Here is a 22,131-nt window from a genome sequence, read left to right on the forward strand (position 1 = left end):
GAGGGCTTTTTTCCCTTTTTCACATTTTATGATGTTCTTGCTCCTCTCCTTACTTGGGACATGTGGTTCTGTTTCTAAAATGGCATGGTCTTCTACTTTCAAGCTGCTGGTTTTCATCAGAATGTCCCAAAACCCAGTGTGTCAGTTGACACCGGCATTTTTAGAACATCACCACCCTAGAAACTTGTCACCTGTTCTGGAGTGGATCAAAGGACAATCTGAAGGATACATCAGCTTTGTTTCGATGATCCCTTTGTTCTTGATAGCATACATGTGCTTTCTGAGCATTGCTCTTTGGTGGGAGCCATTTTCTGGAGTAAGAGGTGACATGGCTCCCACACAACGAAGAGTTTTAGTTGATGTTGCCAAGTAATGCCTTGACTGTGTCCATTCATTGCAACTGGAGAGACTGTTTAGCTAAGATCCCTTGGTTCATTCCATTACCCTTGTGATCTGAGTCGTATATGAGACACAGGAATGTCAGGTTCTTTTCTTTCATTGATTCATCCATTCAAGAGATCTTTTCAGGTTGTGCTATGTGTCAGGCATTGTTCTAGCCTCCAGGAATAATAATTCTGTGGTATCATAGAAGCACTTCTGCCCTCATGGAGTCTGTCTACATCTTTCATGGTGAATATGGTCCAGATACAAAGAAGACTGTATAGCATTTACAGTTTTTATAAATAGTAATGGATAAAGTGTATCAGTAGGCAGGAGTGGTTGTAGATAGTGTGGACAGGCAATGCTCCACTGGGAGGAGAACATTTCAGTAAAAATATAAAAGATATACAGGAGCAAGTTGTGTGGCTATGTATATTTAGACAAAAAAATCTTCCTAACTATATTATAATTTATTCATTCTACTTTTGACAAACATTTGGATACATTCCCTGTTTTAGCCATTATAAATAAAGCTGCTATGATTATAAGGATACACTTATATGGTATATATATTTACAGGAACATTGCTTAGTCACAGGGAGAGCATCTATGGCTTAAATAAATACTTAAATACAGTTTTTTTCTAAATGAATGCAGACATTCACTATGTTTTGAGCATGCTCCAATTGCCCCACACATTCTTCCATAGCATAATTTGAAATAATTTTGTTGAGGTTCAATTTACATTATTTAAAATTCATCAAGTGTAAATGAATAATTTGTAAAATTATACACATTATTATTTCAAAATATGTTACATGTGACTGTATAAACACTGCCACAAAAATGAAGTAGAGCATTTCCATTACCACGAAAAGTTCAGTCTGGTCCTTTTCATTAAATTATCTCCTTGTACGTGATGCCTGTGACAAAATTATTCTATTTCAGTTACTATATTTCCCTTTTGAAAAATTTTATATAATTGTGATGTTAACATTTGCGTGGTCTTTTGTGTCTTATTCTATTAACGCATAGTAATTCCTTTGGAATCATTAAAGTTGTACATGTCAGTAATTTCTTACTTGTTATTTGCTGAGAAATTGTCCATCGTATGGGCACGCCAGAATGTGTTTATGCATCAGCAGCTAACGGACCTTGCACATTAATGTTTGTAAGGTCATTTGTCTTGTTTTAACTGAGTTGTAGGAATTATGTATATACAAATCTGAATACCAAGATTTATCAAATATATGTATTTCAATATTTCTCTCAGGCTATGGCTGTCAATTTATTTGTTAACAGTGTCTTATGAAGACTAGATTTATACATTTTATTTTATGTTTTCTGCATGTGTATCCTATCTAAGAAACCATTTCCTATCTCAGGATCACAATAAATTTCTCCTACGCCTTTTTCATACAAAATATGTAATTGTGTCTATTCCGTTTAGATCTCAAATTCATTTGAAGTTAACTTTTTAGATGTACTTTGGTGAATTAGTATTCATATATTTACATATAGGTATTCAATCTATCCAAGAGTATATATTTAAGTATCCATTTTTCCCTTTGAATTGTCTTCATACATTCCTTGATAAAAAATTATATACGTATGTAAATATATTTATCTACATACACACATAAATATGCGTTTATATATGTATGTGTTTGTGTGTATATATATGCCTGAGCTTTCTATATTATTACCATTATTTATAATTATTTCCTTAGCTAATAACACACTGTTGTAAATACTGTAGCTTTATAGTATTTATTTCAGATAATGTCTGTAAATGTGACTGTTTTTCGTTATTGTTTTCACTAATTTAGATTCTTTTTATTTTCAAAGTACTTTAAAAATTGGCTTATCAAGTCTTACAAAGCTCTTCGCTGAAATTTTACTGAATTGTGTTGATGCTGTATATTATTTGGGGAAAATTTACATATTAATTATATTGAATACTCTGATATGTGAACATGATGACTCTATATTTGGGTATTCTGTAATTTTCCTCAGTACCTTCTTGAGGTTTTTCAGGGTAACATTCGATTTTCATTGCTGGTCTATAAAAATACACATTGACTTTTCATACGTTTGGCTTATATACTGTGGCTTCACTAAACTCATCTATTTAGTTTTAGTGATGATTTCTAGACATGTTTGGATTTTCCTATTTTACAAATTATTGAGAGATTGAGAGATGGAAGGGGTTGGGGGTAGAGGGAGTCTGGTAAGATGGTGGAATAGTAGGTTCCTAGCCCTGATTCCCTCAAAGAAACATCTATTTAGCAACTGCCTACAGGGAAGAATGCTTTTGTGAGAACTCCAAATACCAGTGTGAGATTGCAACACCCAAAAAGAGCTCAAAAGCAAACACAGACTCATTAAAGAGGATAAGAGGAATGATTTTACTTTGTTTGCTTTACTATTTCCATATTCAGAACAATACTGTACTGAGAAGGATACCCTCAGTCCATTATTTTTCCACTGGGAGAAAAGTAGATCAAAGTGGATATTCAGCATCTACTTGGGGAGTACTTCCTATGGGCACACTTCTGCTTTGCCTCAAAGTGAACACTGGAAGAATTTTAATACTTAGAGCACTTGAAGATAACTGGGACCAAAGAAAGGGGGTGAAACACTCAGTGACTGGTGCATGCAAATTTCAATGAGCCCCACAATGCTTCAAGTGACCTCACCCAACAAAGCTACCAAATCAAGGGGAGTAAAACCAGCAGACATTTCTGACCATGAAGCACAGCCAGTCGGCCAAATCCATCAACAGGCTCTACCATCTGACCGAACAAGAACACCAGGCCACACTTAATGGTGAAGGACTTTTCCTGCTGAAGCCAACTGTAAAGACTAGAAAAAGTGACCACCTTCTCAAAAATATGTATACCAGCCCAAGAACACAAGAATCATAAAGAATCAGGAAAACATGACACAATTTAAATAAACCAATAAACCTTCAGTAGTGGATCCTAAAGAAATAGGAATTATTGACAAAGTGCCTTTAAAAATTGAAAGTAATTCTTTTAGACAATAAGCTCAGTAAACTATATGAGAAGACACATAGACAACTGAACAAAATTAGGAAAGCAATACATAAAGAAAATCAGAAGTTATGCAAATAAATAGAAACCATAAAAATAAACACAGAAATGTTAATGATGAAGAATATAATGACTAAACTGAAAAATTTAATAGAGTGTTTTAACAGCAGATTCAGTCATGAAGAGGAAATAGCAAAGTTGCAAACAGGTATCTTGAAAGTATCCAGTCAGAGGTGCAAAAAACAACAACAACAACAACAACAAAATAGCAAAAGATAAAGAGTAAAAAAATCTGTGAGGCTTGTGAAACATTATCCAATAAAACAATATATGCATTATGTGGAAACGAGATGAAACAGAGGCAGGAATAGAAAGCCTACTTTGAGGAATACTGACTGTGAACTTGCTGAATTTGAGGTGAGAGGTGGACATCCAGTTTCAGGAAGTTCAAGAGTCCTTAAGTAGGTTGAACATGAAGAACCTTACACCAATATATATTCTAATAACATAGTCAAAAGTCAAAGAAAAAAATGAATTTTAAAAGCAGCAACAGAAAGTCAACTCATCACATAACTATTAGTGCAACTCTCAGAAGAAACCTTTCAGGCCAGGGCAGAGTGGGATAATATATTCAAAGTATTGAAAGAAAAACTGCTATTTAAGAACACTTATATTTGCTAAAACTCTCCTTCAAAATAAAGGAAAGACAAAAATTTTCCATTATCTTTCCTTTGACTTCAATTTATACTGCAAGGATACAGTAACCAAAACAGCATTTTGCTGGTATAAAAACAAACACATAGTCCAATGGTACAGAGTAGAGAATCTAGAAATACAGCCAAACAATAACAACCTTTGACAAATCAGACAAAAACATACACATATATAATAAATGGTGCTGGGAAAATTGGGTGGCCACATGTAGAAGAATGAAACTGTGTATCTCTCACCATATCCAAAGAGTAACTCCCGCTGGATTAGAGACTAAATCTAAGACCTGAAATCGTAAAATTCTAGAAGAAAAAACCTAGTAAAAACAATAAACCACAAAGGAAATAGACATTATACAGAATGGGGAAAAGAATGCAAGCTATACTTACGATTAAGCAGTAATATGCAGACTCTGCAGGGAACCCAAAAAAATCAGCAAGAAAAAGAAATCTTATTAAAAAATGGGGGAAACTGCCCTTAAACTTTGGCTTTTATTAAGAGGAAAGACGGAAAAGACATATTTTATCAGTATTTAGATAAGGAAGAAATATAATTTTAAGAAAAATAAATGCAAAATAATATATTTGAAGAATGGTGTGTCTACATATGCTTGTATACCTGCAGGTATGTAGATACATACATACATAAACACATACAATGGAAAAATATTTAGTCATACAATATATAGCTAAATATATTTAGGTGGTAAGTACAATTGAAATAATTTCAAAAGTAATAACAGAGATTTGATTACCAATAGTAGCTACGTAAGAGTACACTTCAAGAAGAGAAAGTGTTTTCCTATGTGAAGGTAAAATGAGAACAAAGGAGTGAGAGACATACCTTGGGAATATCAAATCCTGGTGGACACTGAACTGAAGGAACCGCATAGTTCTTGCACCCGCTCAGAAGTGTGACATGATCTGACCTAGTATTGAGTTGCAATGAGATGTCAGGAGTCGAGGACGGAAGTGGAGACCAGGTAGGGGGAGAGAGAGGATGGGGATTCAGATCAGGTGATGAGCAGCCATGGGGGGTGAGAAGCAGCTGAATTCTTGTTTCTTAAATGTGGGGTCCACAGGATGTGAGTGTGAGAGGGTGAGGGTGGTGGCCTGGATAGCTAACTGGAAGGATGGAGATGCTGTGGGCAGAGCAAGTCCAGGGAGAAGAATGCAGTGTGAACAGTCTGTGTGCAACACTTGGAGCTTCCCCTCCAGCCCTGTGTCAGGAGGAGCTTGTCTCTATGCCTTTGCACATGCCAGCCTCAGGGCCCAGAAGGCTTCTCCTGCCCTGGCAGAAAAACTCCAACTGCCTTCTCAAGGGTCCCAGCTGTGACTCTGTTCCTGTACTCCCACCCCTATCTGTCCCTCTTTGCTTCATGCACATGCTGGACCTCACACATGTTGCACAGCCTTTACCGTATTATGTTCTGGGAGGCGCCCAAGAAGTCAGGATGGAGTGTCGTGAGTTCTTCAACCCGGTGTTTGTCAGAATGCCTGCACCTCAGTGATTCCCAATGACAGGGGCTCACCCAGTGACTGGCTTGGGACCTGCTGGACCCCTGGGTCTGCTATTCACAGGTCTTGCCGACTTGGGCCGCCCCCACGGACCTCAGTCTCTGCACCTGTCAAATGGGTGTGCTCTTTCTCCTCCCCACCTCTGATGGTCCTGTGGGGACGGCTCCACGCCTAGGATCCCGAAAACCGCGAGCAGCACGCCCTCTGCTGGGAGGTGACAGGGTCTTTGCCCACACCCTTTCCGGGCACCAGTTGGCATGGGGGAAGGCAAAGCCAGAGGGAGGCGGAGAGGCTGCCAGCGATTGTCCACTTCCTGGGTAGTGGACTCATTTTCCTGTTAATGGTTACCTTAACTATGGAAGAGGCCAGCGTAGACCATTTTACTGAGCACCTGCTAGTTTCTTGTTACTGATGTGTTACCCGCTATCACCCGTGTTTGTTTAAGAGGAATAAGCGACTCAGAGCGCGGGGTGTGGGTCCTGGAGAGGAAGGGAAATGTGGGCCAGTCATGTACCGGTGAGGTAAGTAAGGGGGGGTCTCAGGAATGGTTGAAGTCCTGACTGCCTACACTGCATACACTGTGGCTGGGGTTGAGTTTGACTCCGTCCCAGCTTAGCTGGGAAGGATCTTGAGCAGATACTGCCACCCGAGAGCTTTGATTCCTGGTCTATGAATGGGGGTGGCACCCCCAGCCCGCCCCTTGCTGGGCTGAAGGGCCCCTGCCTGTGGGGTGTGACAGCTTCTGCCCGCGGCCACCAGGAGGCGCGGGAGGCTGCCACTGGCCGCAACACGGAGCGGCATTCCGGCAGCCCAGGCTCCAGCACCAGACAGGTTGAGATTTCTGTGGGTCTCCGTCGCCTTTTCGCTGGGCAGGGTTGAGCGGAACCTTGCCTGCCAGGCTCAGAAGCCACAGGAACTGGAGCCTGAGGAGGTGCTGGGGCCCTGTCCAGCGCTGACCGGCTTGGCAGCGGGTCCCAGTGCGCCCCGTGAGGGGAGGATGCTTGGGCTCCTGGTGGCCAGGGGCACCTGCGAGTGCTGGGGGCGCCGCGGGGAGGCGTCGCGGAGCTGCGAGGACCCGGGGCGGTGAGGGCCCTGCTGGTCGCTGAGGGATCTCAGGCGCCCAAGTGGATCTCCTGCAAGCTTCGGCTCTGCCACCCGCCACTTGCACCCCCGGTTTTTCTTTCCAGAGCTGGAGGAATTGATCCCAGCTCTGTTAAACTCCGGGACGGTTCTTCTTCGTGATACGGAAAAACCAGGAAAAGGGGAATTGGGTGTGCAACAGACTCCAAGTGAATTCGAATCCTTTCACTGCGGATTCTGTCGGGGGCATGGGGATGATTCTTGTGGTGAAGACATGGAAGCCAATGCTCAGGAGCTGGGAGACGAAACGTGACCTGCTGAAAGTACTGCAGTGACTGAGAGCAACGCGAGGTTAGGGCGCACAGCAGTTTCAGGAGCTGCAGAAAATTGCTCTGGAGGCTTTGGTTCTGTGTTTACTGTGTGAAGAGGCAGGATGGATACATTAGGTGATCAGAAAAGCCTTAGGGTCACTCTGCAGTTCGCAAAGCGCTCTGGGAGGAGCACAGGCTCTACTGCGGTACCTGGACGGCTTCCTCATGCAGTTCTGTATTTCTCTGTCTGGGCAGAAGATGGTGCTATGCTTACACAGGATGAATATTGTCATGCTGGGGGTTTAGCTGATGCTGAAGTGAAAACTGCGGAATCATGAGTTAACTTTAAAGAAGCAAAGTTGAAGGGTCTTCTTTTGCAAGGTAGCTTGGGCTTGAGCTACATTAATTCAATGTCTTTGGTTCCCAGGGATACAAAATCTAGTAGTGTTTTTATATCTGGAGTCTCAATCCCAGATGCTGCCTCTGAAGAAGATGAAGACGACTGGGGATCCAACAAAATTATGGTAAACACAGGTGATCTTGGACGTGTAACAAGAATCTCTAGTCCACAGGTTGAAGACGGCGACAGTCGTTTTCTTGCAAATGAAGTTTTACAGGAGGATTACACCCAGCTTCGGAAAGTGATATTTTTTTCACTTGCCCTCACAGTGGTATGTGCTGCTGGTGGTGAACCTCTTCCCAGAAATGGAGACCAGTGCATGAATTCACACAGGCTAGGTTACCTTGATACCACAAGTGCTTTCCTGAGAGTTTACAGAGTTGATAAAAGTTATGATTCCTCCAGATCCAGAAAGAAGACCTTCAGCCATGGCCCTAGTAAGCCTAGTAAGTAAGACCTTCAGCCATGGCCCTAGTAAGTAATTTAGTATTGTTGTCTGCTTCTAGAAGGAGGGCAGAATGGTAACAAATAGAATTGAAGCCTGGAAACTTCAAAAATTTACTTTTAGAATAACTCAAGGTAGCACAGATGGCAGAGGCTGCAGCTGAAGTAGAGCACTCTGCTGGCGGGAGAGCCACCATGTCCCACACCCAGAGTAATGAGTCATTCGGCCTATTGGAAGGCACATGAGCTGCTCCATCAACCTTCCTGCATACTGACCTACTCATGTCCCACCTCCTCCAGAAACTGTGACAGGAGGAAGCTAGGTTGAAATCATTGCTGGAATCCCAGTTCTAAGTACTTTCACTATTGGTGTCAGTAGTGTTCACTTGGGACTTTTATTTGTGAATTACAGTTGAAAGCTGCATTTTACCTATGTCAGGGTTTTGTCTGATCTTACCAGTCTTTCTTCTGTAGGATACCAGTCACTGTTGGATATTACACCATCCTGTCCAGGAATAGCTACTGTGGTGGTGTGCTGGTTATAGCTTGCTGTTGCTTGGTAATACAAGATATCTTTCCCTGTAGTGACTTGTAAGAAGAACTCAAGGGCGTTGTTACAAAAATATTCTCCCTTTAAAAATGGAAAAGCTAAAAGACTCATTACTACTCAGCCTTCAATACACCTGTGTGTCAATCTTATATTTATTTTTTAATAAAAAACTGTAAAATATACTTTTATATCCAACTGTTAGTGCTTTGTATACACTGCATGAAGCCTGAGATGGTAATTCTGTGGAAGCATTACCTTGGGAATTTGCTGTCTTTGCTGTAAACTTGTAGAGTTAAACAAGCATTGTAGTTCATAGGCATTCTCTTTGAAACAATTATGTGAAATGTACAGCTGTTCTTGAGGAACTTTGAAGCTAGTGCATTGAAAAATGCTCTTTTTCCTCCTTTGTAATGCTGTATTAATGAAGTCTAATAATTCACTGGTTTTGTAATTTTTTTTCTGGTAATGTTCTTCTCTGACTCCTTAAAAATATCTCCTCCCTCCTCCCAAGTTTTGTACTTGATTTTGTGGTTAGTCTGTTTCTAAATGTTTTGTGCAGTTTCTCTTCAGTATTCATGTATATAAACTGATCCTGGTGATCCTGTACATAGCTGTTTGAAATGCTAGAATGACTGCTTTCATTCCAGGTTTTTCACAAAATATATTTTATTTGTGATTAGTCATTTGACTAATAATACCAGCTAAAAGACGTTGCCCCCCAAAAAATAAAAAAGAATTTGTGTCTTGTTTATTTTCTCATTAATATTGGTTGAAAGCATGTTTGCTCTTATCTTTGACTTGTGTTTTATTAACATCGACTGGCATATTAAAAGTCCCTCTGAACTTACCTTAATTGTCTAAAAAAATGTAAGAAAAAGGGCCTGTGGGAGGGACAGCCAGGCAGAGGGGCTGGCGTAAGCACGTGCTGGGCAGGAGGGAAGAGGTAATGACCAGGACCAGGGAAATCCCCAAACCCAGCAAGTCAGAGAGCCAAATGAAAGCCTTTCATCCTGTATCAGCCATCTAACCCCATTGACACTCCAAGTGAACATTGTCTTTTAGAGACACTTAGTGTCCGGTTTTTTTCTGTAATCCTGTAAAGGAATCTGATTTCTCCCATTAGCCTTTCACAGGACTAAAATTTCACATTAGAATGCTATTCTTTAGAAAGCATCTTCCTAGATTAGGCTGCAAGGAGATTAGGAAGTTACTCTCAGTCACTTATACCCTACAGGGACATTAATTCACCAGAGCTTTGGTGGGGGAGTAGAGGAGCTCATTACAAGCAGGTCTGGATGCTGCACTGAGTGTAAAGGGGGCAGAAGGACCCAGGACACAGAGGCCTGGAGATAGCTCCAATCCTGGGGAGGTACTGTTATTATCCCCATTTTACAGAGGAGGAAACTGAGACACAGGCAGGTAATGTGATCAAGACCATGCTCCCCGTAGTAGAGGAGCCAGGACCAAAACCCAGGCAGCCTGCCTTGCCATCAGAGCTCGCACCCATAACCTTGTTCTGCTGTTAAGCAGGATTGCCCTGTGGCCGGGAGCACAGACTCTGGATTCACATTCCAGCTGCTCTACCATTTCCAGCTGTGTGGTCTTGAGCAAGTTACTTGTCTGTGTTCAGTGTCCTCTTTAAAGTAGGTATAGCAGTACCTGCCTCATGGAGTCCCTTAAATGAGTTAATAGCTTAGAATGGTGCCATGCGCATCGTCACCAGCCAATACCTATGGGCCATTTCATGCCTCAATCCCAGATGGACATATATCCTTGAAGGGTCTAAAATCCAGGATCTTGAAATGCCTGGTGGTGGGATCCTGAAATCCTCTGGCAGCATTCTAACACCTTTAGGGTGCAGAACTGTACCCTGCTTCCCAGGGCTAGAAGGTGTGGGATCACCTGCTCACCCAGTTCAGTCCCACAGTAGGCAAAGGTTTTGTCACAGGCTTGCCTGGGTCGCAGCCCCTGTAACTTCCCCCTCTCCCTCCCTTGCATGCTCCCTCACCCAGATTCACACATGCACTCCAGGCCTTCTGGGCCCAAAGGGAAGGAGAGAGGGTGGGGAGTGGGCACACAGGTCCACTGAAGCACGCTGCCTCCAGCCCTGCTGAACTGGCGGGTCCAGGGAATGGGCCTGGAGCTGAAGGGGTCTTGCCCTCCCTTTAACTTGAAGCCTCAATTTACAGTGATCCAAGAGCTTCCTCTCTCCTTGTGAGCCTGTCTGGATGTTTATGCTCGATGGCACGGGCCCCTTCTGGCAGGGGTGCACAGGCCAGGGCCTGGCTGGCAGCCATGGCAGGTGAGGAGACCTTGGCAGATCAGAAGACCCTCTGCTTCACCTTCAATGTATGTGTCTTCTTCTGAGCCACAGCTGGCCCCAGTTCAATGACACCTTCTGCGGCAGCATCGTGGTGTCCAGGGATATAATCTTGAGCACGTGCCAATGCTATCCCAAGGTATAGTAAATGGTGGTGGGGCTGAGTGGAGCCACAAGGGCTGGATCTTGTACCTCTCTTCCTTACATCAGTCCCTATACTTCAATCATCTTATTCTTCTCATTTTGACTCTCTGTTTTATTCTCTCCTCTCTTCTGAGCATCCATCCATTCGCTTATCCATTCATCCATCTATTTATCCGTCCATTCATCCCAGCATCAGTATATCAGTCCATGCATCCATCCATTCATCTATCCAACCACCCATCCATCCATCTGTCCATTTAGCATGAGGATTGATCAGAAGCCTCCTGGATCTGGAGCCATGGACCAGACACCATGGGGGAGACATGATTAAATACAACATATAATTTGTGTGCTTAAAACAAAAGCTAATGAGTGCTTGCCACCTGCCCAGCAGTCCCGCATTCAGGGTGCAATTCTCCCCTCATCATGAGCTTTTTGGTACCTTCTGTAGTTTCATTTTGTAGTAGAGAAGGCTGAGCCTCGTAAAGTGGGGTCACACAGCTGCATAGTGGAATTTGAATTGGAGCTCAGATGTGTGTGACATAAGCATCACCCTCTGCCTTCAGTCCTCCATCCCAGGGTCCCAGAGCTGCTGAGCATTCTGGGGTTGGCCAGGTCTAACCTTTGTGGCATGCATTGAGCAATTCTCTATATTTTGGAGTCTTAATGTATTCCTAGCCTTAGTGATGGCAAGGACACTGCTTTGGGAGACCTGGGCTCTAGTTCAAGTTCTGTCCCAAACTTTCTGTGTGATCTTTGTCTTTCTGAGTCCAGTATTTGCATCTGCATAATAGGACACAAGCACTAATTTTCACAACCTCACAGGGGTATTACAGAGGTCAGAGAAGAGAAGAGATAGAGGAATATTTTGTAGATTGTGGAGTGTTTTGTTTAGGTGAAGGGCTGTCAGGTCCTGACAACTCTGAGGAATGAACACGTCAGGAGTTGTAAACCTTCAATGCCCAGAGAGGCAGAGTGACTCTTCCAAGGTCACATGGCTGGTCAGAGACAGACCTAGGGGAAAAACGGAGAGAAACATGGATTCTAACATGGGCTCTGTCTCTAACTGCCTGGGAGACTTCTCAGACCCCTCCTCTCTCTGGGCCTTGGTTTCCTTGTTGCTACAGTATGTGAGACAGGATGAGGAGATGGCGGGGGAGGATATCTGGGGGCCCTGCTAGACCTTGCCTCTAGGGCCCAGGCTTGGGCATTCCCCAGAACACCCATATTGTCCTTTACACCTGGGTGGTGGTGCTCAAGGATTCAGAGAGGGGGGACTCCTGTGGCCCTGGACTCCCTAGCCCTTCCCCTTCTGTGGGCCCACCCTGGGCTGTCAGCGTGTTTTGTGCTGGAGTGGTCTAAGTTGGTTTATAGTCATTTCCCAGACAGTTTATGCTCGCCTCACCTCCGTCCGTGCCATGTCCTGAGCAGAGGTCCCGGGTGGAAGACCAGAGCCACCCATGTCACCACTAGCTATCGTAATCCTCTTCCCTGTGAGGAGGCTGCACTCTGGGAAATGGCAATAGGTGGGACGGGGCATCTGTCCTGACCTCCCCCTTAACCAGAGGTGGCTCTGAGGCTGTGGGCATGGTTACTGGAGTGACAGTAGGAAGAGAAGTGGAGGAGCAAATATTGTGGGTACTAATGAGTCATAGTTGATAGACTCATGTCTTCATGTGCTGTGGAGGCAGTGTGGTGGGATGCAGATGGCGTATATTTTGACCTATAGGCCTACATTCAAATAGCTGTTACCTCATGTTCCATGTCTGTGACCTTGGCAGGGGGAGCTCCTCACCCCTGAACCTTGCACAGCTGAGTGGGAGAAACCAGAGGGGACTTGTGTTGTCGGGGACCTGACATCATGCCTGGCACATAGCACTTGCAAGATCTTCATTCTCAAGATTAGCATTTGTAGCACTGGGGGCTACACACAGAGGTCTCTGTATGTATGGGCAGGTACATGTGGATGGGCGTGGGTCTGTTTGTGTGTGGGAGTGCGTGTTTCAAGGACACAGGCTGTGAGAACCAGCACAAGGTGACTCCAATAAGGGAAGGGAGGAAAGTGCATGGTGAACCAGGAAGACACTCTGAGATGAGGTTTCCTGCATCCCACATGGTCTCTTGGTGTCTGTGCCATTGCAGCCTTCAGTGCTCATGCTTGTCCTCCTCTCAGTGTTCTCCCCTGGATCTCAGTGCCTGGCCTGTGGGAAGCTTCAGTAAATAGGGAAACATAAATACAAGGGAATAGAATTAGCTAATTAGAGTACTTAAGTGAGGGGTAGCCAGTACCAACATGCATTAAGCTGTCCCTGATTTTTAGGGGCTGGAAGTCTAGTGGGAGAGACAGTTTGCTGCATGATGGGAAGGAAGTAGGATTCACAGAGGTGTGAGCTGGGCTTTGTAGGTTAAGCAGAAATTCACGAAGCGGAGATGTGGGAAGACTCTCCAGGCAGAAGAGCGACATGATCAAAGCCATGTGGTGAAAGAACAAAGCCAGTGGGTCAGCAGTGCTACTGGAGGGGGAGGGGAACAAGTCAAGGTGGAAATGGAGGGACCTCAGCTCCTCAGGCCCTGGGGTGTCATGCTAAGGAATTTGGATCTTACTCTTTAGTCGATGGGACAAGGGAGGGACATGACCAGATTTGCAGTTTGAGAAAATGATCAGGCTGATATCTGGAAGGAGGAAGGTCTGGGACAGTCAGACCAATGGGAGGCTTCTCTGCTTAGGTGAGAGACAGTGGTCATCTGGATTGGGGAGAATTTGAACCCAAGACTGTAGGAACTCAGAAGACAGTTCCAGTTTACCGTATGTGGAGTACCTGCTGTGGCTGGCGGGGCACCAGTACTTCTACCCAGGTTATCTCATTAAAATCATAAAGTAGACCTGGTCAGATATGGAAGTCACCTGGGCCTCAGGCATGAGACAGGAGGAGGAATTGGGGCAAATCTAGTGGGTGGGTGCAGTTGAAGATGTTGAGCCTATATTAGCAGAGGTGGGACAGGAAAGTTGGGAGCAGGGAAGGGAGTGACAGGGAGACTGAGGCCTTTCCCTCCCTGGTTGCAGCCCCTACCCATGAGCCTCCAATGCCTCATTCCTGCTAGATCTGCTGGACCCAGGACCAGGACCCTGGTTGGTGTTGAAGGTTCTATCTCCTCTGTGGGCCTCCCTCCCTCTGCTTCTTCCTTCTGAGGATTGCTCAGTGTTCTGCCTAAACACAAATCTGACTGCATACTCTGCTGCTGATAACTCTTCAAGGGTGCCTCTGATTCTGGGCAAAAGGCTGAGCTTCTTAGTTTTATGTTCTGGGGGTCTCCATGGTTTGATATCCCCTCCCCAGCTTCAACTCTGCCTGTTACTCCTCATCAAAGTACCTGTATTTTAATATGCTACCTCCTCTCCTTTTCCTCCAAGATTTTCATAATTGTGGTTGTGATGATGATGATGATGATGATGATCATGGTGAGGATGGTAATGGTGCAGGTGGTGATAATGATAGTGATAGTTATGTTGATAATGATGGTGAGGATGGTGATGGTGAAGGTAGTGATCATGATAGTGATGGTTACACTGAGGATGCTGGTGAGGATAGTAATGTTGATGACAGTGAGGATGTTGAGGATGGTGATGGTGAAGGTGGTGATAGTGACAGTTACTCTGAGGATGATGGTGATGATGATGATGGTGAGAATGGTGAAGGTGAGCATGGTGATGATGGTAAGGATGGTGATGGTTGGGATGCTGATGGCGATAATGATGATAATCATGACGTTGAGGATGGTGATGGTGAAGGTGGTGATGATAGTGATAGTTATGATGAGGATGCTGCTGCTGATCCTGCTGAGAATGGTGAGGGTGAGACTGATGATGATAATGAGGATGGCGATGGTGAGTATGGGGATGGTGATGGTGATAATAATGGTGATGGTGAGGTGGGTGATGGTGATGAGGATAGTGATGATGATGGTGAGGACAGTGAGGGTTATAATGATGATAATGATATTTACGATGATGAGGATGGTGATGGTGAAGGTAGTGATAATGATAGTGATAGTTATGGTGAGGACGATCGTGATGATGATGATGGTGAGAATGATGAGGGTGAGAATGGTGATGGTGATGATGATAGGTGATGTAAGGATGTTGATGGTGATCATGGCAAAGAAGGTAATTGTGCTGACTGGGCCATGAGGTAATAGAGGCAGAAAAAGTGGCAACTTCCAGAAAGTACAGACCCAGCTGGGAAGTACAAGGCAACCTTAGTGGGGGTGGAAGATGTTGGGCCCCTGCCTTATTTCTCAGCATCTAGGGGAAGCTCACCCCTCACAGGAGTTCCAGAAACCCCTCCATCCAGCATTCCCTTCTCACCATCAGCATGGAGCTTTTTGGGTGCAGACAAGTGTCTTCTACTCACTGCACTCTGTGGGAAGGGAAAAGGGGGAGTGCTATTTATGAACACAGCATAATACAGTAGGGTCTCATCTAATATTTGTTGGAAAAATTTTCAGCTGAGGAGAGCAAGCCTCACATAAGTCAGGTAACTTAATCTTCCGTAGTATCCAGTTGTGATTTACTGAGCAGGTACTATGTGCCAGGCAACATGCTAGGTGGTTCCTTATACATTATTTCATGAAATCCTTACAGCAATGCAAGGAGATAGGCATAACTACTCCATTATAAAAATTGTGGTAAAATAAACATAACATAAAATTTATTGTCTATGCTTAAGTATACATTTCAGTGGCATTAAGTACATTCACATTGTTGTGCAACCAATTTCCAGAATGCATTTCACCTTGTAAAACTAAAACTCTGTACCTCATTAAAGAACAGCTCCCCATTCCCCACCCTCCCCAGGCCCTGGCAGCCACCATTCCTGTCTGTCTCTCTGGATTTGACTACTCTAGGTGCCTTGGAAAAGTGGAATAATACAGCATTTGTCTTTTTGTCTGGTTTATTTTGCTCAGCCTAATCAAGGTTCATTCTTGATGCAGCAGGTGTCAGAATCTCCTTCCTTTTCAAGGCTGAACACTATTCCACTGTCTGCATAGACAGCATTGTGTCGATGCGTCCATCCACCCATGGACACTTGGGTTGCTTCCACATTTGGTTATTGTGAATGATGCTACTCTGAATATTGTTTGCAAGTATCTCTTCCAGGCTAGCCCCATTATACAGAGGAGCATAGAGAGATTCTCTGAGGAGGGATGACGTGCCCAGAGCTCAAAGCAAGGTCCTAGTAAAAATCGTCACCCAGTCTTCTAGACCCCAAAGGCAGAGCTACTCTCCTCACCCCACTGCCTTTCTTAGGACCTGCCTCCTGCTCCACCACACTGTGCCCACTCCCTGATATTGAACTTGCCTAGGCCTCTTGATCCCTGAAATTTCAGGCATGGGGACTGGTGGACACAATCACAGCCACCCACTTCTCTGTCCCCTACACAGTTTCTGTACCAAACAATACATGAAATGACCTGCTTTCCCTTTCCACTCTTTCACCAGATGTGGATGAGGCGCCTACTGCGTGCCAGGCATATGTGGGCACTGGACGAAGACCCCTGGGAAATGAGAAGATGTGAGCTCCTCAAGGCCAGAGGCATCCCTTTCACTGGTGGCTTCCCCTAGTGCCTAGGAGAGCACTGCGCACAGCAGGGGCCCTGATGATTCAAGCATCAATGTTTGATGAGTGAAGGAAGAAGACCCAGGGAGGGAACAGGAGCCCAGAGGTCCATCCCCTTACTGGTGCTGTCCCCTGAGCAGACCCCTCTCATGTCAGGCAGGGAGGCCACCATGGTGTGGCCCTTCCCCAGAGTATGTGCAGAGGTTTGCCAATGCCCTGGGAGGCAGCTGCACAGAGGCTGTCTCCCCCTTGCCCTGCAAATTGCTTTTATATCTGCTGACTCCAACTTCCAAGGCTTCCTGTCCCAACAGCTCTGGGCCTGGTTAAGAACTAGCTGGCTGCTGAGATGAAGAGGTAATTGTCAGGCTCTCTGGGTGGGGTAGTAGGGCCCTGAGGACAATCTTCCCTGATGGTGGAGAGGGAAAGAGGGTGGAGGTGGGGATGCTGGCTCCTCACCACCATCCAGGTTGCAACTTTGCCTTCTCACTCACTGAGAGCAAACTGGAAACCATAAACTGTTCCCAACTCTCAGTTCTGATCTAGGCATTATTATTCCCATTTTACAGATGAGGAATCTGAGGTTTAGGGGCTTTGTCTTGTCAGGGACAAGACAGAAGCTTACAGTGAATACAGGGTCTCCATGAAACAGAAATCACACAGCAAAGTCTGCTGTGAGAAATACAGCAAAACAGTCACAGGCATGACTCCTGCTACTCACAAACAAAGAGAGGCCTGAAGATGGCCAAGTGCAGGCCTGGGGCTCTGTTTCCACCCACTGTGTGACTCTGAGCAGGCTTCTGGCCTCTCTTTGCCCTGTCTGTGGAATGGAAATGCTAACAGCTCCCATCTCCTCAGTCTTCTGGGAGGGTTAAGTGAGATAATACATGCGAAGTGATGAGAACAGAGTGTGGCCCAAGCAGGTTTTCCATGTGTGTTTATCATCATTAGTAAGTGTGTTCTGTGTGCCAGAGCCTGGGTCAGGCGATATGCATCCAGCACCTCCTTCAGTCCTCATAAGAACCCTGTGAGGTTGGGGTGTACTGCCCTTATACAGATGAGAAGACTGAGGCTCAGAGGAGTGTAACTGTAGACCCCAGACCCCCTAGGGAGTCAGTGACGGTGGTGGGGCCAGAGCTTGGGCCTGATATAAGCACAGGCAGCCTCCCTCCGTGGAGGTGTTCAGCCCTGGCTCACCAGGCACAGCCAAGAGTTCTGCAGCCCTGGGAAGGTGGTGGGACCAGCTGAACCCCTGGGCTGTGACTCTGAGCTCAGAAGGCCAGGCTTCAGGTTCAGGAGCTGTCAGCTGCATCAGGGACACTCTTCTTTGTTTGGATAAGGGGTTGATAATGGCATTTCTGCTTCTGGCACACAGAGTGAACAAATGCTTCAGTGGGAATGAAGCAGATAGTCCCAGTGGGTGCAGGGGCCAGCCGCAGCTCTGACTCAGGGCTCGTTACTTGGGCTGCACTGTCAGGAGAGTGGGAGGCTTAGGCCACTCTGGGTTCTGGACTCTTCTCTGTCACTTCCCAGATGTGTGATCTTGGGCAGGGGACCTGATGTCATAACCGTCCTTTCCAGAGGGACTGTAGTGCAGTGATAGAAAACATAATACCTGGAGCTCCAGTTCCACTACCTAGAGCCCATGTCACCCTGGGTACAAGCCAGTAGGGCCCTGTGCCTCAGTTTCCTCACTGGATCTCCTAAAATTATGGTGATAATGAAGTGAGCCAACTAGCAGAGCCTGGCCAGTTGTGGCTGCACCCAAGAGCTGTGGATGTTCCTGCTGACATGCCCTCACCTGTAAAATGGGAGTGATAGTTTCCACTTGAAGGTATTGTTTAGAACAATGGGTCGATAAGCATAAAACCTTTAGCCACGGTCTGGGACCCAGCAAACTGTCAAAGTGAACTGGTCTTCATATTGCAATTGCACCTGTGTGGTTATTTTTGGAGACATCAAGTGGAAGAAACACTGAATCAAGAGTGAGATTTGGAGTCAGGCTGGAGATTTGCAACTTAATTTATTCATCATGCTGGGCTCAGTGTCCTCATTTATGAAATGGGAAGAGTCACATCACCCAAAGTCTTCTTGTGAGATGAGAGGAGACCACGTGCCAAAAGCATCAGGGCCAGGGGAGAGCTCAGATGTTTGCTGAGTGGCTCTTTGCCTACCTGTGTGTCTGTCCTCTCCCACTGTGTTTGCTGTGTCTATCCTGCGGCCCCATCTCCCTTATGTCAGGTTGTGGGATCCAGACCCTGCCAGACTTGATCCACATCCAGATGAAGCCCATGAGCTACAGGGAAGACCCTCACTTCCTGCTAGCCCCTATGCTGGGACAGCTGGAACTTGGAACCAACAATGGACAAGAAAGTGGTTCTCATGACTGCCAGGCCTAAGTGGAAGCTGCTGGATTAATCCTTATGGACTCAGAGGAGAATGTGGGAGGAGAAACCCAACACAGAGCAGGCCCAGGTGGGCACACGGAGCACAGAGTGGGGTTGGTGCCCAGCTCTGGGTAAAGGAGGACAAGGTGAGGCACTGAGGGCTTTGAAGACATTTGGGAGTAAAGAGAGGGCAGTGGAGTGTGTGTGACACCCTGGGCGGGAACAAGTATGACAGAAATGAGTATGGCCTCGGGAGTCAAATGGGCCTAGGTTTAAATTTCAGCTCCTCTGCTGTGTGACCTTGGCAAATTCCTTCCTCTCCTGAGCCTCAGTTTCCCCACACAGGCATAATTACTCCTCTTCCACAGGGGTGTTGTGCAGATTGGGACAATGCAGCTGAGTGCCTGGCACACAGTAGGCTCTTGTTCTCTCTGAGTGCTCGTCATGAGCAGCACGGGGCTGGGAGCCAAAGACCCTGAGTTCAAATTTGGCTCTGCGGCTGACACGCTCTGTGACCCTGGCCGGTCCCTCACATCCCATCCTCATCTGGTCTGCCTGTGAACAGAGCTCCTCATTCATCTGTGTATCCATTCATTCCATCCACATGACTGAACTGAGCACCTTTTCCTTGCTCCACCTGTACTGGCGTCTACTACTCAGGAGCTCCCAGTCCAATGGAGGAGACAGACAAAACCACAGAAGACAAAAAGGCCCAATGTGACTGGGCCTGTGAGGGACAGAGGGGACCCCGAAAGGATTGGAGAAGTGCATGAGTGACCTAGTTCAGATGATGATATCATACTAGCCCTGTTTCTTATCGTCTACCATATGCCAGGCATTGTGTGAAATACTTTGCACACATTTCCTGCTGTAAAGCTCAGAAACAACTGTAGAAGCAAATCTGTTATACCTCCCACTTTACAGGGGAGAAAACTGACACCCAGAGGGGTGAACCAGGCTTCCACAGGCCTTGTAGCTAGTCACTGGGATGTGGATCCGGGTGAACTGACTCAGTGATCCCCTTACCCTCTTGGTCTTTGCCCCTGCAGCCTCCTGGCTTGTCCCCAGGGCCCTGCACCTTTGGCCATGCTCTAAGATGACCTGGACATGGACTACAGGAAAGGCAGCAGCCCCAGTGAATCTCCGTTTGAGAGGGAGGAACTTCAGGCCCACAACAGGAGCCCTGGGCTGCAGGTGGTGCAGGTGTCTGCTGGATCACTTCTGAGGCTGCCGTGATCAATGCCCCGATGTGGAAGGATGGACCCCAGAATAGGCAGCAGCAGGAGTTCTCCCTGCCCAACAACTGGTGGTGGTACCTGAGAATGAAAGAGGAAGAGAAGGAGGCTTTGGACACAGAAGCAGAGAAGTCCAAGGAGGAAGAGGAAGACTTGGAACCTGAGCTGCTGGATGGTCCCGAGGACCATTTCTGGCCCTACCCAAAATGGAACTTTTGGCCTTATACCCAGGGCCTGAGCTGAAAGTGCTCCCTATTTTCTAGCCTGGAACTGCTGCAAACCTTGGTGTGACATCACAGGGCCTCAGTTTCCCTATCTGCATTATGGGATTATATGGGGATTCTAATGAGACACTGGACCCGAGATCATTTTGAGAGTAGTAAAGAAATGTGCAGTTAGGGGATAATTATTATCAATGGACCATTGCTCTTCCAATAGTTGTATGCCTTAGTGAATCTTTGAAGTCAAACTATGATTTGTTGAGGAGGTTTGCAGCAGATGAGGCCCTCAAGAATCTTTTCTGTCTGCCTTGAAAGCTGACTTCTGACAGGGACCACCTTGGTGCTACCCCTGGGCCCCTCATCCTTTGTGCAGGCTTCTCAGGGTTCTTATTTCTATTGCATCTTGTGGTTCCCCTGGTGGATGGCATGCTCCATCTTCACTCAGAGCTAACTGCATCTCCTCCAGGACCATGTCCCTTATGCAGCACACACCGCTCCCTCACTAGCATTCAAAATCTTCTGTGACTGACCTCTGCTGACCTCCCTACTTTATCCCCTCTTGTTCTTTCTCCTCCTCCAATTCCATGCCTGTGCCCCTCAATCCTGTGGCTCACACTCTCACCCAAGCTCTTCTCCTCCGTCAGGATGTCCTTGGCTCCCTTGTCTGCTGGGCAAATTTGTGTTTATCCTGCCAAGTCCTGCACAGATGTCCTCCTCTGAGAGCTGTTCCTGAGGTCACAGCCTCCTGGAACAAGGTAGTCCTTGCTTCTCTGCTGCCTCTGGGTTTTGTGCCTTTATCACTTTGCTGTGGCTGCCTGCCTCCTGCTGAAGGGAGGCACTTTGGATTTAATCATCTCAGTATCTCCTGGGTCCAGCTGGGTCTCTGGCCTGGCCCAGAGGCAGTGGTCATCAAGGGTATATAGAACTCACAAGGACCCAGGAATGTTTTGCAAATAATACCACCCTCCCACACTTCTCCAATGTTTACTTTCTAAGCTCTTTTACTCTTTGACATTCAAATATCTAAATGGCCTGTATGTATTTACAAAACACCTTCAGAGGACACGCACACCCCACTGGCAGAATATATTTGCACTGACTGGGATGATGGATGAATTTCAGCTTCCTGGCAAGTGAATCACTTGCCACTGGCTGAGCATCTGCTAAGTGCCAGATACTAAGCTGTGATCTCTAGAAAGAAAGAGACATGAACTACTGACACAGTCCTTGACCCCATAGAGCTCAGAGTCTAGTGAGCTTGATTTCTTGTAAGTTAGAGGCGGAGTGCAGAGCAGAAGCTCAGGCAGGAGAAGAGAAGTAAAATGGACACACCACAGGTATTGACAGCCACACAGCCATCTGGGGACCCTGAGTGCAGCAACAAATAGCTTAGGCTGCCTTGGCAGCCCATGAAGGTATCACGGTTTCCTGTTGCAGCATCTCAGTGATACTTTTGTTATGCTGATCTCTGCCAAGCCCCTCTGTGCCCCAGCCCAGGATGGTGGCAGCCACGCTGTGGAGAAAATGGCAGTGATCAGGGCCACAGGCTCAGAGCTTGCACCCTGGACCGCCTGGGAATGGGAGCCCTTCACATGTTCTCTGCCTCTGTTTTCAGGTTGGGGGTCCTGGCCAAGGAAGGGAGATGACCCCATGCTGGGTGAAAAGGATGCACCCCAGGAGCGCACTGTCTCTTCTTTCTGCGTCATTTCTGCCTCTGCAGTGAATGGTGCCACCAGGCACATCCTCTCTGCTGGTGTGA

The 22,131-nt window shown here is 46.2% G+C and overlaps 1 pseudogene; it reads left to right on the forward strand.

Annotated features, from left to right (window-relative positions):
- The first annotated feature begins 7,178 nt into the window (after positions 1 to 7,178).
- LOC104673977 lies at positions 7,179 to 8,146 on the forward strand (annotated as a pseudogene).
- Positions 8,147 to 22,131: the final 13,985 nt, after the last annotated feature.

The sequence above is a fragment of the Rhinopithecus roxellana genome, unplaced genomic scaffold (assembly GCF_007565055.1).
Source record: "Rhinopithecus roxellana isolate Shanxi Qingling unplaced genomic scaffold, ASM756505v1 contig2533, whole genome shotgun sequence".
In the NCBI taxonomy this organism is placed as follows: domain Eukaryota; kingdom Metazoa; phylum Chordata; class Mammalia; order Primates; family Cercopithecidae; genus Rhinopithecus; species Rhinopithecus roxellana.